The 24,572-nt window shown below is 40.8% G+C and overlaps 1 protein-coding gene and 1 long non-coding RNA gene across 5 annotated transcripts in view; one reads left to right on the top strand and one right to left on the bottom strand.

Moving 5' to 3' along the window:
• Nucleotides 1–4,874, top strand: part of LOC119627954 (uncharacterized) — a 170,901-nt gene extending 166,027 nt beyond the window's left edge. Inside the window, exon 7 of one of the 3 annotated variants that reach the window (XR_005244187.2) lies at nucleotides 4,471–4,874. This is a non-coding gene — a long non-coding RNA (uncharacterized lncRNA). The remainder of the gene's footprint in view (nucleotides 1–4,470) is intronic. The other 2 variants (XR_012094024.1, XR_012094025.1) reach the window with 2 other exon arrangements.
• The window catches only part of ENTPD1 (ectonucleoside triphosphate diphosphohydrolase 1), a 173,636-nt gene that overhangs the window by 132,559 nt on the left and 16,505 nt on the right, over nucleotides 1–24,572 (bottom strand). The window lies entirely within an intron of this gene.

Genomic DNA, 24,572 nt, shown 5'->3' with positions numbered 1-24,572 from the left:
AAGTTTTTCTTTTTTTTGAGACAGAGTCTCGCTCTGTCACCCAGGCTGGACTGCAGTGGCGCCATCTTGGCTCACTGCAAGCTCCACCTCCTGGGTTCACCCCATTCTCCTGCCTCTGCCTTCTGAGTAGCTGGGACTACAGGCGTCTGCCACCACGCCTGGCTAATTTTTTGTGTTTTTAGTAGAGACGGGGTTTCACCATGTTAGCCAGGATGGTGTCGATCTCCTGACCTCGTGATCCACCTGCCTCGGCCTCCCAAAGTGCTGGGATTACAGGCGTGAGCCACCGCACCTGGCCAACGATAAAGTATTTTTAATCAAGGTATATACATTGTACTTTTGCAAATATAGACTATAATATAATATATAATATAATGTAAACATAACTTTTATATGCCCTGGGAAACCAAAAAATTTGTGTAACTTGCTTTATTATGGTGGCCTGGAAGTGAACTTGCAATATCTCTGAAGTATACCTGTGTATACAATCCAACATGTGATTTCAAATTCTGGAGTCTGAGTGCAAATTCTTTTTCTCTCCTCCCCATCTAAATCCTCCAATATCCCACAGCACCTAACCAGAGTGTGCATATGTGCTTAATAAATAGCTAATCTTTTTTGGCTATTGTGATCTCCCTCTAATTGCCATTTTAAAAAATGTAAATTAGATCTCTTTTCTCATCTTACCCTTCTGGCAAGCTACTCAAAATAGTCAGGAAATCATCATGATTATGTATAGCGTATTTACGGTGAGTCTTGGTTTGAGGTGAGAAGGAATAGGTCTTCTCCATCTCACCAACAGGGTATGCATTTCTCTGACCAATTTTGCCTTTCTTGACCCTGACCACACACAAGTCCTTGGCTCCCTGCTGACTGCCCACTACATCCAGCTTTGGTGCAGGAAAATGATAGGATCTAAACCTCTGGCCAGTGACTCCTGATCTGGCCAAGCAAGGGGCCTCCCTCACTTCTGTTTTGGCCCTAGGTATGCCTACTGCCATATTTCATTAATATCTGACAATTACCCCATCTTGGAAAAAGCTGGTTCATATTCTTATTTGAGCCCTTACCATCTAGAAATCAAGGCAGGCACAAGACATTACCAATCTAATCCTCAGACTACCATGCACACATAGAGATTCCAGGGGCTAATGCAAAACAGTGTTTTCCCCCTATGAGGCTGCTGGGCAGTCCATGTGCAATATAGCCCTGCTGAGCATCATTCATGCAGTCATTTATTCAATAAATATTTACTGGACACCTACCATGTACCAGGGACTTTTTCGGACATTGAGATCCTCTCCTGGTCTCCTTCATCTTCCCTCCCTTCCGTTCTCCCTACCCCAGAAGTTCCAGCCCTCAATTAATTTGTTCCACCAGGTTTTTCTCTTACAGAGTGGTGGCGGTGGTGGGATTCAGATGCTCCAGATACCCCAGCATGATACATTTACAAGTCAAATATTTTTCCAGCTAATTTGGCCACCTGTCATACTTACAGATTTCCTGTTGTTCTATCATAAGGGTTTGAGAGGAATTCTGCAGCAAAGGTGGCTGTTCCGCAGCCATTGTGAGTTGGAGCAAAGCTCAATTCCAAATCTATTCAATTCAAATAAATACAAAATAAATTCTTTAGAATGAATTTTAGGGCTGTGTAAATAACTTAAACATTGGGTTAAAGTTTTAATTTTTAGGTTGGGTACAGCAGCTCAAGCCTGTAATCCCAGCACTTTGGGAGGCCAAAGTAGGTGGATTACCTGAGGTCAGGCGTTCAAGACCAGCTTGGACAACATGGTGAAACCCTGTCTCTACTAAAAATACAAAAAAATTAGCCAGGAGTGGTGGCAGCCGCCTGTAATCCCATCTACTCAGGAGGCTGAGGCAGAATAATTGCTCAAACCCAGGAGGCAGAGTTTGCAGTGAACTGAGATCTCACCACTGTATTCCAGCTTGGGGGACAGAACAAGATTTCGTCTCAAAAAAAAAAAAAAAGTTTTAATTTTTTTTCTACTGTCAATTCTCCAGAGAGGTTTTTCCATTTCTAAATTAGGCCCCCAATTAATTCTCACACAGCACCTTCTATTCATTCTTCATAGCACTTATTCAATTTGCAAAGATTTATACATGACATCATTGCTTAATATCTTACTCCCCCACTAGACGAGCTCCGTGAGGGCAGGAACCATTTCTGTTTTGTCCTGCACTGAATAGTAGACTGTACACAGAGCCTGCACATAGTAGGAGGACAGTAAATACTTGTTGAAAGGACAAAGATTCATTTGCCTAGCCCCCCATAAATCCTTCTTCATACTTCCAGCTCCAACACTTTATCTCAATATTGTAGAAAGTGGCTTAGTTCAACTTTAGTAGACTCAAGCGGAGGCTCTCTTTCACACACACAAAAAATACTTTTGGTAAATGTATAGAATATATGTAGAAAGTTTTATATTATAGCATTGTTTTTAGTGTCAAAAAGCAAAACAAAGCTGGGAAACTACCTGGAGTGATTGACCAAATTATACTGATGAGGGGCGCAAGAGCTGAAGTTTATACTTTTGCACCTATCAGTCATTAGTTAAGAGTTGGGGGGTGGAAGCATAAATTCATAGGCACTTATGGCCTCCAGTGTGCACAAATGAAGCACATTCCAGTAACCTGAAGGTCATTTGCTCATAAAGTGATGCAGGGCTGGGCTGTTGGGAGGATAACTACACAAGGAGTCGGGGTGCACAGAAATAGTGAAGAGATCTGAGGGGGTGTGTGTGCGCAACCATCATTGCTACATTTTAACAAAAACCTATATATGCACATCATGCAAGAGCATGAAAAAAGATGGACAAGAATCCTCCTCTGAGGGAGGAACAGAAGAGAAAATGGCTGGAGGGGTGGGAAAGGGGGTTATTAACTTTTTCTTTATATATTTTCATAATATTTCTGTGAAATATTAAACATTTCAATAAACATTTTAGGGGAAAAGGTTAGCTAGAAACTTTTAATAGATGTACCATTCTCAAGCAAAACTCTTCTTCAGCACACGAATTGGTCAAACACATTGCTCAAAACTTTGAAAATTTTCTAGCCAGATTACAGGCTCTCACACCTGTAATCCCAGCACTTTGGGAGGCTGAGGCAGGTGGATCACTTGAGGCCAGGAGTTTTGAGAGCAGCCTGGGGCAACATGAGGAAAACCCGTCTCTACTAAAAATACAAAAATTAGCCTGGCATGGTGGCATGAGCCTGTAATCCCAGCTACTCTGGAGGCTGAGGCAGGAGAATTCCTTGAATCAGGGAGGCGGACATTGCAGTGAGCTGAGATCATGCCACTGCACTCCCGTCTGGGCGACAGAGTGAGACTCCGTCTCAAACAAACAAACAAACAAACAAAAACTTGGAAAATTTTCTAATATAGCCCAAAGTACGTAACAACCCCTATTGTTTTCAAATTCATTGTTCAGCTAGATCAGGCAATCTTCCACATTAAAAAATAAAGTCAGCTGGGCGCAGTGGCTCATGCCTGTAATCCCAACCCTTTGGGAGGCCAAGGGGGGTGGATCACCTGAGGTCAGGAGTTAGAGACCAGCCTGGACACATGGTGAAACCCTGTCTCTACTAAAAATATAAAAAATTAGCCGAGCGTGGTGGTGTGCACCTGTAATCCCAGCTACTCTAGAGGCTGTGGCAGGAGAATCACTTGAACCCAGAAGGTGGAGGTTGCAGTGAGCCGAGATTGCACCATTGCACTCCAGCATGGGCAACAGGGTGAGACTCCATCTCAAACAAAGAAAAAAATTAAATCAATAAATAAAGTTTAGTTTTTGCTGAATTGTATTAAATATTTAAAAGGTTTTAAAAGCCAATTGGAGGTCTAGAATTAAAATTTACCTGCATCAAGTACCGTTACAAATAACTTATCTGCATTGGCGATCAGATTAAGTGATATCTTCCATGAAATACTAAGCATACTTGTACACAATGACAAACACAGCATAACTTGAGATTCTCTGGAAACAAATAGATTTCTTTTGACTTTGACTGAAAGACACATGTTGAATTCCAAACATTAAAAATCTACTTTTGCCAGGCATGGTGGCTCACACCTGTAATCCCAACACTTTGGGAGGCCCAGTGGGGGTGAATCACCTGAGGTCAGGAGTTCAAGACCAGCCTGGCCAACATGGTAAAACCCTGTCTCTACTAAAAATACAAAATTAGCCACGTGCGGTGGCACATGCCTGTAGTCCCAGCTACTTAGGAGGCTGAGACAGGAGGATTACTTGAATCCTGGAGATGGAGGCTGCAGTGAGCCAAGATCGTGCCACTGCACTCCAGCCTGGGCAAGACAGAGTAAGACTCCATCTCAAAAAAAAAAAAAAAAAAAAATCTATTTTCATCAAGTGCTTTGGAATCCAGGAAATACAGACTCTATGTAGAAAATGCTTGTAACCCTACCCACCCAACTGTAATTTCTTCCAGGAAAAACAGAAATTGCACGGAGGTCTCTGCTCTGAAGCCTGCAGAATAACAAAGGAGTCTATGAGATGGAGAAATAGAAGGGCGAAGGGATCTTCACCGTGTGTGCCATGACGCCTTGACACTGATACCAAACAATGTTGTGTCTGTCTCTATAATCCAGAGGATGAGCCATATGGATTTTGTGACATAAAAATCAGTGTGACATATGACTACCATAAAAGAAGGAATTAACAGACTATTTTCTTAATACTTGACTAATAAACATTTACTACATGTACAGTTACTTGTTATTGTACTTTATGTTATGAAATTGGAGCAAGCAAGAAAAGAATCCAAGAGAAAATCATTCCTTCCCTTCTCCATTTAACTGTTCTTTCCTCTGCCCAGTTGGAAGAAGCTCTGTGGAGAAGAGACTGCAATGTTCCCAAATTGCAAATAACATGTCATGATTTATTATAGCTACATTCCATTGCTTAGCCTCCCCTAGAGCCCTTGCCATATTCTGCCCTTTTTGTCTCTGTTTTTTAATGCATGGAGCAAATTCCATCTTACTCCACCACATGTAGGTGTCCAAAAAATTCTGCTCTTTATTTTTTTTATATCAACTTAAATTCATCTCAAGTCTCTGGCTCTCTGAGCTGGCAGGAAACAAACTGTCATTACTGGAGTCCTCTTACCTCCTTGGCTTACACCAGAATCTGGGGAAAGTGCATCTATAGAAACTGGGAGAAGGGTTTCTAATCTCACACCTACCTTGATCTCGTCTAATATTCTCACTGCCCAACCTTTCTGTTCCAATGCTAAGTAGGAAAGGGGGAGTGTGGTGAGGGGACTTTGCCTCAGCTGGACGCCCTGGTGCTTGGAGTGGAACATCTCTGAGACAACATGCAGCTGTCCTTTCTGACATATTACCCAGCAGGACATGACCACGGAACAGGCAAGAGTCCCTATTACCCATAGGCCCACCAACCTTCATCCCTTCCTGGTGACCCAAAATTTCCACTTTTTCTTGGTCTTCAAAGGTACCCCTTTATTCTTCCCCATTACCTTATTTCTTTAGGGAAGCTTGCATAATGTTGACAATGAGCCAGGGTAGGACTGGGAACCCACAATGATGAACATCTTAACAAAGATTTCCACCACTCACGCTTGTGTTATCATTTCCTCCCACACAGAATTTCTCTTCGCTCCTCACCCCATCCTCCATTACTACCAAACCTCGAGTCCCAGAGGGAAGAGTCTGTTTATTACTTATTTTATATTTCCTAAAATACCTAACATGGGGATTCACGACCACTGCATTTGGGAGAGCAAATCCCTCCCAGCAGCCCCTACAAATTTTCATTGATATGTAAAAAGAAAATTTTTATTTTTGCTACAACTGAGTGTAAATATTGTCACAGCAATGCCTGAGATGAGAAACAAAGTAAGTTAGGCGGCTGGGTGTTTAAAAACTTTGTTGTAACTAAGAAGTCATCAGGTCGGCACTACAGAAAAATTGCAAGAACTTCGCCTCCATGAAGAATACAGCCAGGGCAGAACAAGCTCTTCTCTAACAGCCACCATCCTGACAGCAACCAATAACCCCAACCTTGTACTGACATTATGGTAGCAATAGCACTGTAATCATTGCTGACCTAATTAGTATTGTTGTCAATCATTTAATTATCTCATGTGTCTCAAAAAATTATAGTATTTGAAACATGCCTCTGTTGCAGTTACTAAAAGATGTCCACTCTGGCCGGATGCGGTGGCTCACGTTTGTAATCCCAGCACTTTGGGAGGCCAAGGCAGGTGGATCATGTGAGGTCAGGAGTTCAAGGCCAACCTGACCAACATGGCAAAACCCCATCTCTACTAAAAATACAAAAATTAGCCAGGCGTGGTGGCAGGTGCCTGTAATCCTAGCTACTCAGGAGGCTGAGACGTGAGAACAGCATAAACCCAGGAGGTGGAGGTTGCAGTGAGCCGAGATGTTTTTTGTACTCCAGCCTGGGTCACAGAGCAAGACTCTGTCTCAAAAAAAAAAACAAAAACAAAAAAACAAGATGTCCACTCCTCTAATTCTTACCTTCTTCCTAACTAAAAGAATATCCAATGTTGGCTGGGTGCGGTGGCTCACGCCTGTAATCCCAGCACTTTGGGAGGCCAAGGCGGGTGGATCATGAGGTCAGGAGATTGAGACCATCCTGGCTAACACGGTGAAACCCCATCTCTACTAAAAATACAAACAATTAGCCAGGCGTGGTGGTGGGCACCTGTAGTCCCAGTTACTCGGGAGGCTGAGGCAGGAGAATGGCGTGAACCCAGGAGGCAGAGCTTGCAGTGAGTCAAGATCACGCCACTGCACTCCAGCCTGGGTGACAGAGTGAGACTCCGTCTCAAAAAAAAAAAAAAAAAAAAAAGAATATCCAGTGTTAGCCACACTCAGCATAAAGACTACACTGCCCAGTCTATCTTGCAGCTGTATGTATAAGGGATGGTGAATCATCTGGTGCTAGCAACAATGTGTTTCTGTGACTACGCCTAGCCTGAAGACATAAGAGGAGGAAGAAGTTCTCAGAATGTGTAGAGCAAGCTATGGTTATAGGAGGCAGCTGTCTTATACAAGCTATGGCTTCTCTAATGGATTGTGTTCCCCTAGAAGTTGAACTTGCAGCAAGGATTTGCGTACTACTAGCTAATTTTTATGGCAATTCCAGGAGGCACTGGAAGTAAGTGGGTAAATGAGACAGGGCAGGGAAAGAAGCCAATACAGAATGCATAGATTAGGAGATCACCACTGAGTGCATCTGGGACACTCTGTCTTGATAGGGACCCACTGGGAAATGGGTGTAGAATACAGCTCATAGTTGTTCCAACTCAGGGGAACAGAAACAGAGATATTTATCCACCAATTCCTACACATCATTCATTAAGGGGTGTTCCCTGGAGAAAGCATCTATCCAGAACCTCTGGCAGGTCCTGCACATGGGCTGAGCATGTTTCTACAGCCAGAAAAAGCCATCAGGTAGAGAGTGGCAGGTATTTTCAAAAGAAGAAGCCACCACCATGCATAAGGAATGGTGAGGGCTGAGGACATGGGGAGGGGGCTCATAGGGTTGGCTACACCTTCAGCTAAGGAGTACAGCCACTGCCAGTCCATGGGCAGCAGGGAAGGAGCTGAGGAATAAATACCAGATCTTGCTCTGCTCCCAGCCTCCAATCTCCTGCTGAACCTAACCAGAAGCCCCCTGATGCAGTTCACTCTGGCCAGTCTCCCAGGACCCAGAGCAGGGCGGAGGAGGATGGAGAATGACTAGAGAATATCCAGCACACTAGCCTTCAGGCGTTCTCAAATTTCAAGATTTAAAATCTCAGCACTGTTTGGCTATAAAAATATTATGACATGTTTATATATTAGCTAAAACTAGAGAAACTGGAAAAGATCTTGGAAAAGTTACCTGAGAGTCCAAACAGTGGAAGAAAAATCCTAAGTAAGAGGAGACTTGAACTCTAGTTCTGGTGCTGATAATTATTAATGACGCCAGTTTAGGCAAGTCCTTAGCAGCACGGGCTGTTTCCCCACCTTCATAATAGAGTAAGATCTATTGACCTAATGAAGCTATTATGAAAATCAAAAGAATGTGAAAATGCTCTGTAATTACAAAGGTTATACAAGTGTGAGGTATTAGTATACCTTCACTTTTCCAGACAGATAGGAAGCCATTTCATTGTTAAACACAACACTGTTAAAAAGAAATGCCACTATTTTTGTTTCATTGTGTTTTTCAATTAGGAAGACATTTACATAAATATTTACCACCACATATCTTTTTAAAAATAAGAATGGGTATAAATAAATAACACGTTTACTTACAATTATTTTCTTACCACTAATCCCTCACTAAAAATCCACATTCTAATTATATATCAGTTTCTAATAAAGTCATAGTTTTTCCCCATTATTTCCTTTTATTTTTCACTGAACTTTACTTTTTCAACAACTTTTTTGTCTTTATATGCTTTAACATTTTTGATGACCCAGTAATTATGCCCAAGTTTATGATTGATTCTTTGTCCTTTCTCTTTTCACTTTCCTTTTAATGTAGAAATATAAGCCAAATGGTGGTGGCACCATTTGATTATAGTGGGAAACACTGGGACTGGGCACAGTGGCTCACACCTGTAATCTCAGCATTTCAGGAGGCTGAGACAGGAAGATCACTTGAGCTCAGGAGTTTGAGAACAGCCTGGGCAACATGGCGAGACCTTGTCTGTAACGAAAAAAAGAAAAAAAAAAGCGTAGCTGCACTCCCAGCTACTCAGGAGGCTGAGGTGGGAAGATCACTTGAACCTGGGAGACTGAAGCTGCAATAAACTGTAATCTTGCCACTGCACTTCAGTCTGGGCAACAGAGTGATAACCTGTCTCAAAAAGAAAGAAAGAAATACTGGGAAGAATAACTTCTGTGTGCAATAATCAAATCCAGTGAATTAGGGAAAATATTATTAATGTTCCTAAGTGGAGATTTCAGTGTTTCTGACTTGTTACAAATCAGGAATCAGGATATCACTAAGTCAGAGAAATTCATGAAACAAAAGGCAATTATTTCCTCTAGGGCTATCTCGCTGTTATTGTCTTAAGATCCTCCCAACATAAAGTCATTCTTGGCTGGAATAAAGTTTCTGAAAAGGAACATTAGAGGAGGGGAGATTGTTTTTAAATGTACCACTTCTAGGAAAATAAGCATTTGTCAATTCTTGACTACCCAAGACAACACAGAGTGAGGTAGAGACTTAAGGAAACAAAATTAGAAATTTCATAAAACGGAACATAAAGTTGCCATTCTTATTGCTGACTCTATTGTTTCAAGTCTCTGCAGTGGGTGGGAGTAGGAAATTTTTCTGGGAAGGAAAAGGTTTTGCCCACTTCCTTAAAGCAAGTCTACTCTATTTTAATTAGCTTTCTAGCTGTTATCTCTTTACTTCACATAAGGAACACTGCCAACACTCCATTTTGACACCATCCTGAGGAAACAGATAGTGTCCTCCTGAACTTTGGTAAGAAGCGTAACACATACAGCAGCTTCAGACTGAGTACGCCAGGAAATAAAATTTTTGCATAGAACCTCCTTCCTAGTAAAGTTAAAGGAAATTACTTTTTAAAAATCTCTATGAAGTGATAAGTCACTTTCCATATAGGTGATTTTCATGCTTCATACTGTGTTTCTCTGAATATAATTGGTAGGAACTCCATTTAAAATGCTAGGATAGTTGATGTGTTTAAGGACAGAAAGAGAAAGGCTGGAGAGAATTCAAGTACCTTTGAATAACTCAGGTTTGAACTTTAAGAGTCCACTTATATGTGGATTTCAAAAAATATATATATATTTTTAAAAATTTTAGAAATTTGCAACAATTTGAAAAAACATGCAGATGAACCATGTAGCCTAGAAATATTGAAAATATTAAGAAAAAGTTAGGTATGTCATGAATGCATAAAATATATGTAGATATTAGTCTATTTTATCATTTACTAACAAAATATATGTAACTCTATTATAAAAAGTTAAAATTTATCAAAACTTACACAAACATAGACTATACATAGTGTCATATGCAGTTGAGAGAAATGGAAATAAACATAAAGATGCAGTATTAAATCATAACTTCATAAAATTAACTGTAGAACATACTGTACTATTGTAATGATTTCATAGCTACCTTCTGTTACCATTGTGGTGAGCTCAAGTCTTGCAAGCATCCGCTTAAAACACCGTGTGATGATAATCATCTCTGTGTGAGAAGTTCATCTTTCCAGTAAATTGTGTGTCACCGTTAAAACTGATTTCTCATGGCTCTCACATATTTTTCATTGTGTTTAGTGCAATACTATAAACCTGGAATAACACCGTGGGATCCATATAAAGTGCCACTAGTGATGCTAGAAGTGCTCCCAAGAAGCAGAGAAAATTCATGCCATTACAAGAAAAAGGTGAATTGCTTGATATGTACCATAAATTGAGGTCTGCAGCTGCAGCTGCCCACCATTTCAGATGGACAATTCACCTTATAAACAGACAACATAAACTTACAGTAGCCATAAATACAGTATAGTACTGTAAATATATTTTCTCTTCCCTACAATTTTCTTAATAATCTTTTCTTTACTTAGCTTACTTAATTATAAAAATACAAAATGGAATACATATGACACACAAAATATGTATTAATCAACTGTTTATGTTATCAGTAAGACTTCTGGCCAATAGTAGGCTATTAATAGATAAGTTTTGGGGAAGGCAACAGTCACATGCTATTTTTTATGAGGGTCAGCGCCCATAGCCCCCACATTGTTCAAGGGTGAACTGAAATATGAAACAAATTCAACAGTTAGATAGCCTAAATAAGCTATTATTTTCATATTCCAAACTTGCTACAGATTGCTCTCGTTTGTAATAACTAAAACTACAATGAAATTGTCTTAGGATTTAAAAGATATTTTGGATGGGAAGGATAATAACTTAATAATAAACTTAAATAATTTAACTTATGCAACATATTTATGTGAATACTGTGATGTTTGTACAACCATCACTCCAAATATAAAAATTCTTGATTTGTTTAGATTTTAGCATCAGACTGCTAGGAGCAACCATTTAGGTAGATGATATTATTTCAGCATTATTTTTAACATGCTGCTAAGAGAACTTCTATTAAAAAACCTCTATCACTTGCCTGCTGACATCTTAAAATTTTTTAAACATGGCTAAATTCATTTACTCCACAATTAGTGGCAAATAACCATGAGAAAAGTAATGCAAGCATATATCACTTGTAGGTTAGAATAAGAAGAAAATACATGTGCTTAAAGGAGTTAAAACATTGATCTCACAAGCAAATGGTGAGATTGGAGGTAGAGAGATTGCATTCTTCCCACAGCACATTTTGAGTCCTTCTTATAACTGATTGACAAGTGAGGGAATTATTTCCACAAAGAAATGGGTAATAAATGAAACAAATCTTTATGATTCTAAAATATGAATCTCATGTAAGTTATCAAAGGGATTTCCTAGACAACTTCCAAACAGGAGGTAGAGACCTTGAGGTCATCTCTAGACTGAATTTTGACCACCATTCTCAGATACAGAGAAAAAATTTCTAGAGAACAAATATGAATGGAAGCCTTATGTTTTGGAGGTTGTCTAGGCTTGTTAATAATACAAGAATTGGTCTTGATTAAATGAGTCTCTCCTTTTCTTTTCCTCAAATAAATGGGAAAATTCAGTGTACCAAAACTATGACTCAAATCAAGAGGTCACACTGTGAATCTCCAAATGTTAGAGCTCCATGTTTTGTCCAAACAAATCTCATAACTTGACTTGACTGCTTGGACTACATGGAACAAATTGGCATTTCATCAACTTCTGAACCTGATCTGGGGCATACTTTACTGTGGAAACACTGATGAAGGAGCTTCATGTTCTTGGGAGCTCTCTGGATTTTAAATTCTAAACTGGAGATAGCAGTGAGCCAGTGACCCTGATCTGAGTTTGAAGGTGGTGCCACTTCTCTGGGAGCACAAAGTTCAAAAGGATGAATTTGGGAAAAAGCATCACTTCTGGCAGTCACTTCTGTCACTCAGGACCCAGTGTGCAGAGATGATACTGAGAACTCAAAAACCTAAAAATTCAAGAAACTGAGTGAACCCTCCCATAGATAAACCCCCCAAAATACACCAAGACAGATCAATCATCAAACTTTTGAAAATTAAAGACAAAGAAAATATCTTGAAGGTAGAGAGAGAGAAACAATGCTTTACCTATAGAAGGAAAATAATTTGACTCACAGTAGCTTTCTCATCAGAAACCACAGAGGCCAGAGAAAATGGCACAGTATTTTTCAACTACTAGAATAAAAGAATTGTCAACACAGAATCCTATATCTAGCACAAATTTTCTTGAGGAATGAAATGAAAATTAAGACAGTCTCAGATGAAGGAAAATTAAGAGAATCTATCACCAGCATATCTATCCTAAAAGAATAGTTGCAGGACTTTTCTATGCAGAAAAGAAATGTTAAATAAGAATTTTTGGAAGACAAGAAGAAAGGAAGAACACAACAAAAATATGAATAAATATAACAAGCTTTCCTTCTCTTTAGTTTTTAAAATTATATTTGATAAAAGAAGCAAAAGTCATAACACACTGTGGTTCTAGTATATGTAGATGATATGTTTATGAACATTATAAATAGAAGAGGGTAAAGTGATCTAAAGGGAGGGAAGCTTTCTATTATCAAACACAGCCATTTCAGTGCACCAGAAATTGAGTAAAGGCAGACAACAAGTTGAAAAGCATTTATTCATGAAAAGTCTCCAAAACTTTGGGTAAGAATAATGGAAACTATGACCTGTTTGCCAGGGATGACTCCCCATTCCTCTCTACCCATAACATGGACACAGCTTGGCAAGAGTGGTGGTTCAGCTATAAAAACCAGCAGCTTTCCTCTAGAGAGGGCAGGCTCAACCCAAGGTGGGAAGAGAAAACCACTTTTGCCAGCTAAATGTGGCAGACTTAGTCAGACGTAAATGGGGAAAACCCCACGGTTTGTAGTTCCAGTTGGGATGAGAAGTGGACCAACCAAAAATTTAACAGAATTATCTGAGAAGGTATAAGCACTCCACATCTCTCTCTCTGACCTGTGTATAGTGGAAATCCAAGAGAGTAAAATCCGAAAAGTGAAAGCCAGAGATTTGAGAACTGGCTATAACTCTGAAAGCATTTCCTAACTCACAAACAGATTGAGCAGAAGGGGGTGGAATCCTTATAGACTCAGATTTTTTAACACAACCTCTCCTAAAGTATAGGCTGTCCACTAAACTAAAGCAGACATGAGGGCAACTTGCAGAAAGTCAAGCTAAAAATTAAGAATAAAAAGCTGAGCAGAGGTATCAGTAGCTACACATCACAGAGAAGAGAGAATCTGCAGTTTAATCCCAGACAAATTGCTAGAAAACAATCCTCAGACAAATAAAACAGAACCCCGAGTTTCTATATTAGCTCATATGTCCAGTATTTAATTAAAAATCACTAGATACGCAAAAAACTATGAAAGTATGGCCCATACTCACAGAGGGGGAATAAAGAAGTCATTACAAACTGACTTTGAATGGGGCCAGATATATAGGATTTAGCAGAGATTTCAAGAAGTTATTATGATGTTCAAAAATCAAAGAAAAATATAATGATCCAGCAATAGGAAATATCAGTAAGAAACAAAAGCCATAGCAAAGAACCAAATAAAAATTCTGGAGAAGAAAAGCAAAATAACTGATATGAAAAATTCTCTAGATGGGCCCAAAAGTATAATAGATTGAAGGTATCAGAAGAAGGAATCAGTTAATTTAACAATATATCAATAGAAAGTATCTGATCCAAGTAACAGAGAGAAAATAGATTGATGAAAAATAAACAGAGCCTCAGAGATCTATGGGACCATTTAAAGTGTCCCAACATACATATAAGAAGTGTTGCAGACAAAGAGGAGAGAGAAAAAATGAGCAGAAACATACTGGAAGAAATAAAGACCCAAAACTTCTCAAATTTTACTTTTAAAAATTAACCTGGGCAACCCCCTTTGGGTCCCCTCCCATTTTATGGGAGCTCTGTTTTCACTCTATTAAATCTTGCAACTGCACACTCTTCTGGTCCATGTTTGTTACGGCTTGAGCTGACCTTCCGCTTGCCGTCCACCACTGCTGTTTGCTACCCTCGCAGACCCGCCGCTGACTTCCACCCCTCTGGATCCAGCAGGGTATCCGCTGCACTCCTGATCCAGCAAGGTACCCACTGCTGCTCCCAATCAGGCTAAAGGCTCGCCATTGTTCCTGCATGGCTAAGTGCCCTGGTTCATCCTAATTGAGCTGAACACTAGTCGCTGGGTTCCATGGTTCTCTTCCGTGATCCACAGCTTCTAATAGAGCTATAACACTCACCACATGGCCCAAGATTCCATTCCTTGGAACCCCAGGTCAGAGAACAAGAGACTTGCCACCATCTTATAAGTGACCCACCACCATCTTGGGAGCTCTAAGAACAAGGACCCCACCACCACCGATAACATTTTGGCGACCACGAAGGAACATCCAAAGCGGTGAGTAATATTGGACTACTTTTGCTTGCTATTCTGTCCTATCCTTCCTTAGAATTGGAGGAAAATACCAGACACCTGTCAGCCGGTAAAAAATGATTAGTGTGGCCGCCGGACTTAACACTCAGGTGAGAAGCTGTCTGGGAAAGGGTTTGTTTTTGTTTTTTTTAAGACAGAGTCTTGCTCTGTCGCCTAGGCTGGAGTGCAGTGATGCAATCTTGGCTCACTGAAAGCTCCTCCTCCCATGTTCATGCCATTCTCCTGCCTCAGCCTCTCGAGGAGCTGGGACTACAGGCGCCCACCACCATACCTGGCTAATTTTTTGTATTTTTAGTAGAGACGGAATTTCACCATGTTAGCCAGGATGGTATCAATCTCCTGACCTCGTGATCCGCCAGCCTCAGCCTCCCAAAGTGCTGGGATTACAGGTGTGAGCCACTGCGCCCAGCCTGGGAAAGGGCTTTCTAACAACCCCCAATCCTTGTGGGTTGGGAGTGTTGTTCTGCCTAGAACCAGCTTCCACTTTCAACTTTCCTGGGGAAGCTCACTAGAGGCATAAAGCTGTCGTCCCGAACTCCTGGAGTTAGCTGGTTGAGAGTGTAGCCCTAAAATTCTCCTTACCTCTGAATCTACTTCCTCCCATCCTTGCCTCCTAGGTACTAATGGTTCAGACTTTGATTTGCTTTAGCAAGTTTTATCTCCAAAGGCATCTAAGGGAGCTCTACACTGCATCCTTAGACCCCTAGGCTATGAACCCAGGGAGTCTTGTCCCTGGTGTCCCTCCCAATTTAGGCATACAGCTCTTGACATGGGCAGTTATGTGGGACCTGTTCCCTACCACCCTTGCCAGGGCCCCAAGTTTGTAAAGGGCTAGGAGAAAAGAGAGAGAAAGAGAGATACAGAGGGGAGAGAGAGACAAAGAGGGAGTCAAAGAGAGAAAGAAAGAGAAAGATAGAAGTACTGAAGAAAAAACAATGTGCCCTATTCCTTTAAAAGTCAGGGTAAATTTAAAACCTATAATTGATAATTGAAGGTCTTCTCCATGACCCAATAACACTCCAATACTATCTTGTCAGTGTAAACAAGGGCATAGCCTGAAAACACTGAGACCACTGACAACCCGCAGCCTTCCTATCAAAAATCCTTAATCCAGTAACCTGCAGATGGGCCCAAATGCATTCACTCTGTAGTGGCAACTGCTTTGCTAACAGAAGAAAGTAGAAAAATAACTTTTAGAGGAAACCTCATTGTGAGCACACTTCACCAGTTCAGAATTATCCTAAGTCAAAAAAGCAAAAAGGTAGCTTACTAACTCAAATCTTACTTGTATGGGGCTATTCTGTTAGAAAAAGGTGATTTAACCTTAACCACTGAAAATTCCCTTAACCCAGCAGATTTCCTAACAGGGGATTTAAATCTTAATTATCATACAAAGGTCCAACCAGACCTAGCAGGAACTCCCTTCAGGACAGGACTATAGATGGTCCCTCCCAGGTGATTGAGAAAAAAAACACAAAGGGTATTCAATAATTGATAGGGAGACTCTTGTGGAAGCAGTTAGGAGAATTGCCTAATAATTGGTTTGCTCAAACGTTAGAACTGTTTGCACTCAGCCAAGCCTTAAAGCACTTACAGAATCAAAAAACTCTATCTCAGTCCTGACTCAAAAGGTTACCTACACCCTCTGTGACACGAATTTGCATAAGAACCGTTGTTTATTGGAATGTATCTTGATGGGGCAACTGGGTTGTTATGAAATACCCAGGAACCCAGCCCAGCTCTAGGACTCACCCCTCAGCACAAAGGCAATGTTCGGCACCCTGGTAAAGGACCACTAGAATCCAGCAGCCTGGACCCCTTTCTTTGTGGTCAAGAAAGGCAGGAAAAGGGGTGGAGGACTGCTACATCGGTGAGCGTAACTAATCCGATAAGCAGAGGTCCATGGGTGGTTACGCACCCTGGAAAGGAATAAGCATTAGGACCATAGAGGACACTCTAGGACTAATGCTCATCGGAAAATGACTAGGGGTACTGGCATCCCTGTGTTTTTTTTTTTTTTTCAGATGCCCTAAGGCAAAAACACCCCTAAAATGTATTCTGGAGAATTCGGCCCACTAAGAGTGTATGAACCTTTTTCCCTGTCAGACTTAAAGCAAATTAAAATAGACCTAGGTAAATTCTCAAATAACACTGATGGCTATATTGATGTTTTACAAGGGTTAGGATAATCCTTTAATCTGACATGGAGAGATAAAATGTTACTGCTAGATCAAACACTAACCTCAAATGAGAGAAGTGCCACCCTAACTGCAGCCTGAGAGTTTGGCGATCTCTGGTGTCTCAGTCAGGTCAATGATAGGATGACAACAGAGGAAAGAGAACAGTTCCCCATATGCCAGTAGGCAGTTCCCAGTGTAAACCCTCACCGGGACACAGAATCAGAACATGGAGATTGGTGTGGCAGAAATTTGCTAACTTGCATGCTAGGACTAAGGAAAACTAGGAGGAAGCCTATAAATTATTCAATGATGACCACTATAGCACAGGGAAAGGAAGAAAATCCTACTGCCTTTCTGGAGAGACTAAGGGAGGCATTGAGGAGGCATACCTCTCTGTCACCTGACTCTATTGAAGGCCAACTAATCTAAAAGGATAAGTTTATTACTCAGTCAGCTGCAGACATTAGAAAAAAACCTCAAAAGTCCACCTTAGGCCCAGAGTAAAACTTAAAAACCCTATTGAACTTGGCAACCTCAGTTTTTTATAATAAAGATCAGGAGGAGCAGATGAAACGGGACAAACAAGATAAGAAAAAGGCCACCGCTTTAGTCATGGCCCTCAGGCAAGCGGACTTTGGAGGCTCTGGAACACGGAAAGGCTGAGCATATCGAATGCCTAATAGGGCTTGCTTCCAGTGTGGTCTACAAGGACACTTTACAAAAGATTGTCCTAATACAAATAAGCCGCCCTCTTGTCCATGCCCTTTATGTCAAGGGAATCACTGGAAGGCCCACTGCCCCAGGGGATGAAGGTCCTCTGAGTCAGAAGCCACTAACCAGATGATCCAGCAGCCTGAATGAGGGTGCCCAGGGCAAGCGCCAGCCCACGCCATCACCCTCACAGAGTCCCGGTATGCTTGACCATTGAGAGCCAGGAGGCTAACTGTCTCCTGGACAGTGGCGCAGCCTTTGCAGTCTTACTGTCCTGTCCCGGACAACTGTCCTCCAGATCTGTCACTATCCAAGGGGTCCTAGGACAGCCAGTCACTAGATACTTCTCCCAGCCACTAAGTTGTGACTGGGGAACTTTACTCTTTTCACATGCTTTTCTAATTATGCCTGAAAGCCTCACTCCCTTGTTAGGGAGAGACAGTCTAGCAAAAGCAGGGGCCATTATACACCTGAACATAGGAGAAGGAACACCTGTTTGTTGCCCCGTGCTTGAGGAAGGAATTAATCCTGAAGCCCGGGCAACAGAAGGGCAATATGGACAAGCAAAGAATGCCCATCCTGTTCAAGTTAAACTAAAGAATTCTGCCTCCTTTCCCTACCAAAGGCAGTACCCCCTTAGACCCGAGGCCCAACAAGGACTCCAAAATATTGTTAAGAAACTAAAAGTCCAAAGCCTAGTAAAACCATGTAATAGCTCCTGCAATACTCCAATTTTAGAAGTACAGAAACCCAACGGACAGTGGAAGTTAGTACAAGATCTCAGGATTATCAGTGAGGCCGTTGTCCCTCCATACCCAGCTGTACCTAACGCTTATACTCTGCTTTCCCAAATACCAGAGGAAGCAGAGTGGTTTACAGTCCTGGACCTTAAGGATGCCTTTTTCTACATCCCTGTACATCCTGACTCTCAATTCTTGTTTGCCTTTGAAGATCCTTCGAACCCAATGTCTCAACTCACCTGGACTGTTTTTACCCCAAGGGTTCAGGGATAGCCCCCATCTATTTGGCCAAGCATTAGCCCAAGAGTTGAGCCAGTTCTCACACCTGGACATTCTTGTCCTTTGGTACATGGATGATTTACTTTTAGCCGCCTGTTCAGAAACCTTGTGCCATCAAGCCACCCAAACGCTCTTAAATTTCCTCACCACCTGTGGCTACAAGGTTTCCAAACCAAAGGCTCAGCTCTGCTCACAGCAGGTTAAATACTTAGGGCTAAAATTATCCAAAGGCACCAGGGCCCTCAGTAAGGAACGTATCCAACCTATACTGGCTTATCCTCATCCCAAAACCCTAAAGCAACTAAGAGGGTTTCTTGGCATAACAGGTTTCTCTGCCAAATATGGATTCCCAGGTGCGGTGAAATAGCCAGGCCATTATATACACTAATTAAAGAAATTCAGAAAGCCAATACCCATTTAGTAAGAAGGACACCTGAAGCAGAAGTGGCTTTCCAGACCCTAAAGAAGGCCCTAACCCAATCCCCAGTGTTAAGCTTGCCAACGGGGCAAGACTTTTCTTTATATGTCACAGAAAAAAGAGGAATAGCTCCAGGAATCCTTACACAGGTCCAAGAGACCAGCTTGCAACCCATGGCATACCGAAGTAAGGAAACTGATGTAGTGGTAAAGGGTTGGCCTCATTGTTTATGGGTAGTGGTGGCAGTAGCAGTCTTAGTATCTGAAGCAGTTAAAATAATACAGGGAAGAGATCTTACTGTGTAGACATCTCATGATAAGAACGGCATACTCGTTGCTAAAGGAGACTTGTGGCTGTCAGACAACCATTTGCTTAAATATCACGCTCTATTACTAAAAGGGCCAGTGCTGCGACTGCGCACTTGTGCAACTCTTAACCCAGTCACATTTCTTCCAAATAATAAAGAAAAGATAGAATATAACTGTCAACAGGTGATTGCTCAAACCTACGCCACTTGAGGGGACCTTCTAGAGGTTCCCTTGACTGATCCCGACCTCAACGTATATACTAATGGAAGTTCTTTTGTAGAAAAAGGACTTCGAAAAGTGGGGTATGCAGTGGTCAGTAATAATGGAATACTTGAGAGTAATCCCCTCATTCCAGGAACTAGCGCTCAGCTGGCAGAACTAATAGGACTCACTAGGGCACTAGAATTAGGAGAAAAATAAAGGGTAAATATATATACAGACTCTTTAAGTATGCTTACCTAGTCCTCCATGCCCACGCAACAATATGGAGAGAAAGAGAATTCCTAACTTCTGAGGGAACACCTATCAAACATCAGGAAGCCATTAGGAGATTATTCTTGGCTATATAGAAACCTAAAGAGGTGGCAGTCTTACACTGCTGGGGTCATCAGAAAGGAAAGGAAAGGGAAATAGAAGGGAACCACCAAGCGGATATTGAAGCCAGAAGAGCTGCAAGGCAGGACCCTCCATTAGAAATGCTTATAGAAAGACCCTTAGTATGGGATAATTCCCTCTGGGAAACCAAGCCCCAGTACTCAGCAGAAGAAATAGAATGGGGAACGTCACAAGGACATAGTTTTCTCCTGTCAGGATGGCTAGCCACTGAAGAAGGAAAAATGCTTTGGCCTGCAGCTAACCAATGGAAATTACTTAAAACCCTTCACCAAACCTTTCACTCTCACTGCACCTCCTCCATGCCACTGTACTACCAGTAGCTGTCCTTACCAAGAGCTTCTATGGAGAACGCGACTTCCCAGAAATATTGATGCCCCATCGTATAGGAGTTTTTCTAAAGAAAATCCCATTTTCACCGCCCACACCTATACGCCCCTGCACTTCAGGCCATACATTACAATCCTTGTATGCTTAACCTCCTTGTTAAGTTTGTCTCTTCCAGAATCAAAGCTGTAAAACTACAAACGGTTCTTCAAATGGAGCCCTACATGCAGTCCATGACTAAGATCTATTGCAGACCCCTGGACTGGCCTGCTGGCCCATGCTCTGACGTTAATGACATCAAAGGCACCCCTCTTGAGGAAATCTCAACTGCACAACCCCTACTATGCCTCAATTCAGGAAGCAGTTAAGAGCGGTCGTTGGTCAACCTCCCCAACAGCACTTGGGTTTTCCTGTTGAAAGGGGGGAGTGAGAGGACTAGCTGGATTTCCTAGGCCAACTAAGAATTCCTAAGCCTAGCTGGGAAAGGTGACCACACCCACCTTTAAACACAGGGCTTGTAACTCGGCTCAAGCTGGACCAATCAGGTAGTAAAGAGGGCTCACTAGAATACAAATTAGGCTAAAGCAGGAGGTAAAGAAATAGTCAAATCATACATCGCCTGACAGCATAGGAGGAGGGACAATGATTGGGATATAAACTGAGGCATTCAAGCAGGGAATGGCAACCCCCTTTGGGTCCCCTCCCATTTTATGGGAGCTATGTTTTCACTCTATTAAATCTTGCAACTGCAAAAAAATAAAATAAAATAACCTGCAGATCCAAGAACCTCAATGAACAATGTGTGTAAGATAAACACAGAGAACCACATCTAGATAGCTAGGTGAATTGCTGAAAACAAATTTAAAAGGTGAAGGATTTGGAATTGTAGCTTACTTAAAGCTTATCGTTATCCTGACACTGTTTCATGGAAACAGGCAGAAGACACAAGATTCCTGCATCATAAACAAAAGACTTTATTACTCACAGAACAGCAAGAAGAATGCACATCAAAATATTTGCCTAAGTTCCTTATGCGTAGATCCCACAGGGCCCATGCCTACCCATACAGTGGGCTGCAACTCAGGCAAAGGGCCCAGCACTTTTTGAGCAAGCAGCAAATTCAGTTTCCCTCCCTCTCCTTAGGCAGAGAGCAGGGACACAGTACCACTCTATGGTCACCTTGACCAGCTAGTGACTATATGACTAGCTACAGAAATGGTTCAGTGTCAGAAGATGAATAAAGCTTGTAGTCTGTCACGCTCAGCAAGAATATGCATGTTTCAGTTCATTTTACATTGCTATAATGGAATACCTGAGACTGGGTAATTGATTTTAAAAAGAAGTTTATTTAGCTCATGGTTCTGGAAACTGGGAAGTTTAAGACTGGGAAGCCACATCCGACAAGGGCCTCACGTTGCATCATAACATAGCAGATGGCATCACATGGCAGGAGCACACGTGACGACAGCAAGCAGGCACATGCAAAAGAGACAAAACATGAAAGGAAACCTCACTTTATAACCACCTGCTCTCTCAGTAATTAATCCAGTTCTGCAAGAGACAGAACTTACTCCCACAATATGGCACTAATCCTTTCATAAGAGCAGATCTTTCATGACTCAAATACCTTTTAAAGTCTTTCCACCTCTCAACCCGTTACACTGGGGACCAAGCCTCAACATGAGTTTTGGTGGGGACAAACCATATTCAAACCACAGCAATGCAAGAACAAATAGGAACCAAAGGACTGCCTTTTGCAACCAAAACCAAAGAGAGAACTGAGCTACAGTGGAGCAAAGTTGCCATATTGTATCACAAGTAAACCACCATTAACCTGAAGTGGATTTTAAGTTAAAGTTATGAAGTTCAAGAAACATAAAAATCCCTAGAGTAACCACTGAAAAATGAACTTTAAAAATATACTTAAAAATGAGCTGGGTACAGTGGTTCATACCTGCAATACCAACACTTTGGGATGCCAAGGCATGAGGATTGCTAGAGACCAAGACTTTGAGACCAGCATGGACCACATAGTGGGACGCCGACTGCACAAAATTTTTTAAAATTAGCTAGATGTGGTGTCACACACCTGTAGTCCCAGCTACTCAGGGGGCTGAGATGGAAGGATCACTTGAGCCTGGGAGGTCAAGGCTGTAGTGATCCATGATCACACCACTGCATTTCAGCCGGAGTGACAGAATGAAACCCTGTCTCAAACAAGCAAACAAAAATACAAATGAGTAGTTGTCAGGGGATGAGGGAGAGGGAAATGGGAGTGACTGCTTATAGATACAGGATTTCTTTTGGGAGTGATTAAAATGCTCTGAAATTAGATAATGACTCTATAAATATATTAAAAATCACTGAATTGTACACTTTAAAGGGGTGAATTTAATGGTATGTGAATTATATCTCACTAAATGAATTAAAATATTGATTTAAAACAAAAGAAGGCAATAAAAGGGGAACAGAGGAAAAACAATAAGCAAGACATATAGAAAACAAATAGCAAAATAGACAAATCCAAACATACCAATAACTACATTGAATGTGAATGAACTACAGTCCAATCAAAAGACAAAAATTGTCAGGATGTATTAAAAAAAAAACAACAACAACAAGACCTAACTACATATTGCCTAAAAGAAACACAGTTTAGATTCAAATATACTGTAGGTTGAATAGCATGCATAAATAGCTGCTATGAAAGACCTGGAATGGCTATATAATATCAGATGAAATAGACTTTATGATAAGGCACATTAAGACAAGGAAGGACATCTAATCATAATAAAAAGGTTAATACATCTGGAAAATATAACAATTATAAACATATAACACCTAACCACAGATATCAAAAATACATGAAGCAAATACTGACAGAATTGAAAGGAGAGACAAGAGGGTATGACTCAGTTAACTGAAATGACTCCTGATTAAGTAACATTCACAAAAAATAAATATTGTTATAGTGAAGTTCCCGGAGAAATCAAAAAGGCATAACAAGAATCATTGCATAAGTCTTTTATTTAAACACGTTTATAAACTATAACATTTCCAGATTCCAGGGATAACCAAGGAGAATAACTGTCTCCAGTGAAAACTTAACGATTCTTTTCATTCCTGTCATCCTTTTGCGAAACAATTCCAAGACTTACTGAAACAGTAAGATAGTACCCAGAATGTACATTCTCACAAGGTGTAAGAAAGCAGACCTGAAAATGCTATTTTGATAATATGTGGGCTAATCTTATTCTTAAACTGTTGTTGCTGCTGCTGTTGTAGTTTTATAAACACTGCATATTCTAAAAACAATTTTTTTGAAATTCTGTTTGAAAAATAAATAAATGATAAATATATTCCTTCCATGAAGTAAAGTAATGCACAAATGAATAAATAAATGATAGCATTTGTGCAAAGGTTAAGAGGTTGTAAACTGATTTAGTTTCACCTCTGTTTGGTATAATACATAATATCATAAAGTGTTATAAGCTATTCTATTTTTCAATATAATCTTAAACTCAGGAAAAAATTAGCTTCTTTACTGCTAGACTGCATGTTGGCAAGAAACACATGGTTTAGTAGACAAAATAATACATTTATTAAGGCACCATGCCTCCAAAAGAGAACAGTGGTTAGTTACAATCCAAAACTGAGACCTGAAAAGAAGTAATATATTACTAATTACATAAGAAAAATAACTGGTAAATTAAGTTTTCAAACTTTAACCTTTATTTATTTATTTATTTATTTATGTAAATTTTATTTTTATTCCTTTTTCGAGACAGGGTCTCACTCTATTGCCCAAGCTGCAGTAGTAGTGGCGCAATCACAGTTCACTGCAGCCTTGTCCTCTCAGGCTCAAGGGATTCTCCCACCTCAGCCTCCCAAGTAGCCAGGACCACAGGCCCATGCCGCCACCACATCTGGCTAATTTTTGTATTTTTTGTAGAGATGGGGTTTCACCATGCTGCCCAGGCTGGTCTTGAATTCCTGAACTCAAGCAATCTGCCCACCTCCACCTCCCAAAGTGCTGGGATTACAGGAGTGAGCCATCATGCCCAGGCCTCAAACTTTAACTTAAGAAAAATGTAGATGTCATTTCTGTGATAATGGAGCAATTATTCTAGACTGTAAATAAATAAATAAGAGACTAAATACACTTTGATCTGTACAAAAATTTGCCAAAATTTTTGCTGTAACTACTTATGCCAAAATAGCTGTAACTATTTAAATTGATGAATAGATGGATGGCTATATGGATGGATATAAAAATAGTTGATAGATTTTTTTTTCCTTTCTGCTGCTGCTTCATGGTAGAGCTAATCCACCTCTAGTCTCTTACTCCAGCTGAA

This window comes from Chlorocebus sabaeus, chromosome 9 (genome assembly GCF_047675955.1).
Source record: "Chlorocebus sabaeus isolate Y175 chromosome 9, mChlSab1.0.hap1, whole genome shotgun sequence".
NCBI lineage: Eukaryota > Metazoa > Chordata > Mammalia > Primates > Cercopithecidae > Chlorocebus > Chlorocebus sabaeus.
This window is presented reverse-complemented; position numbering and strand designations above follow the sequence as displayed.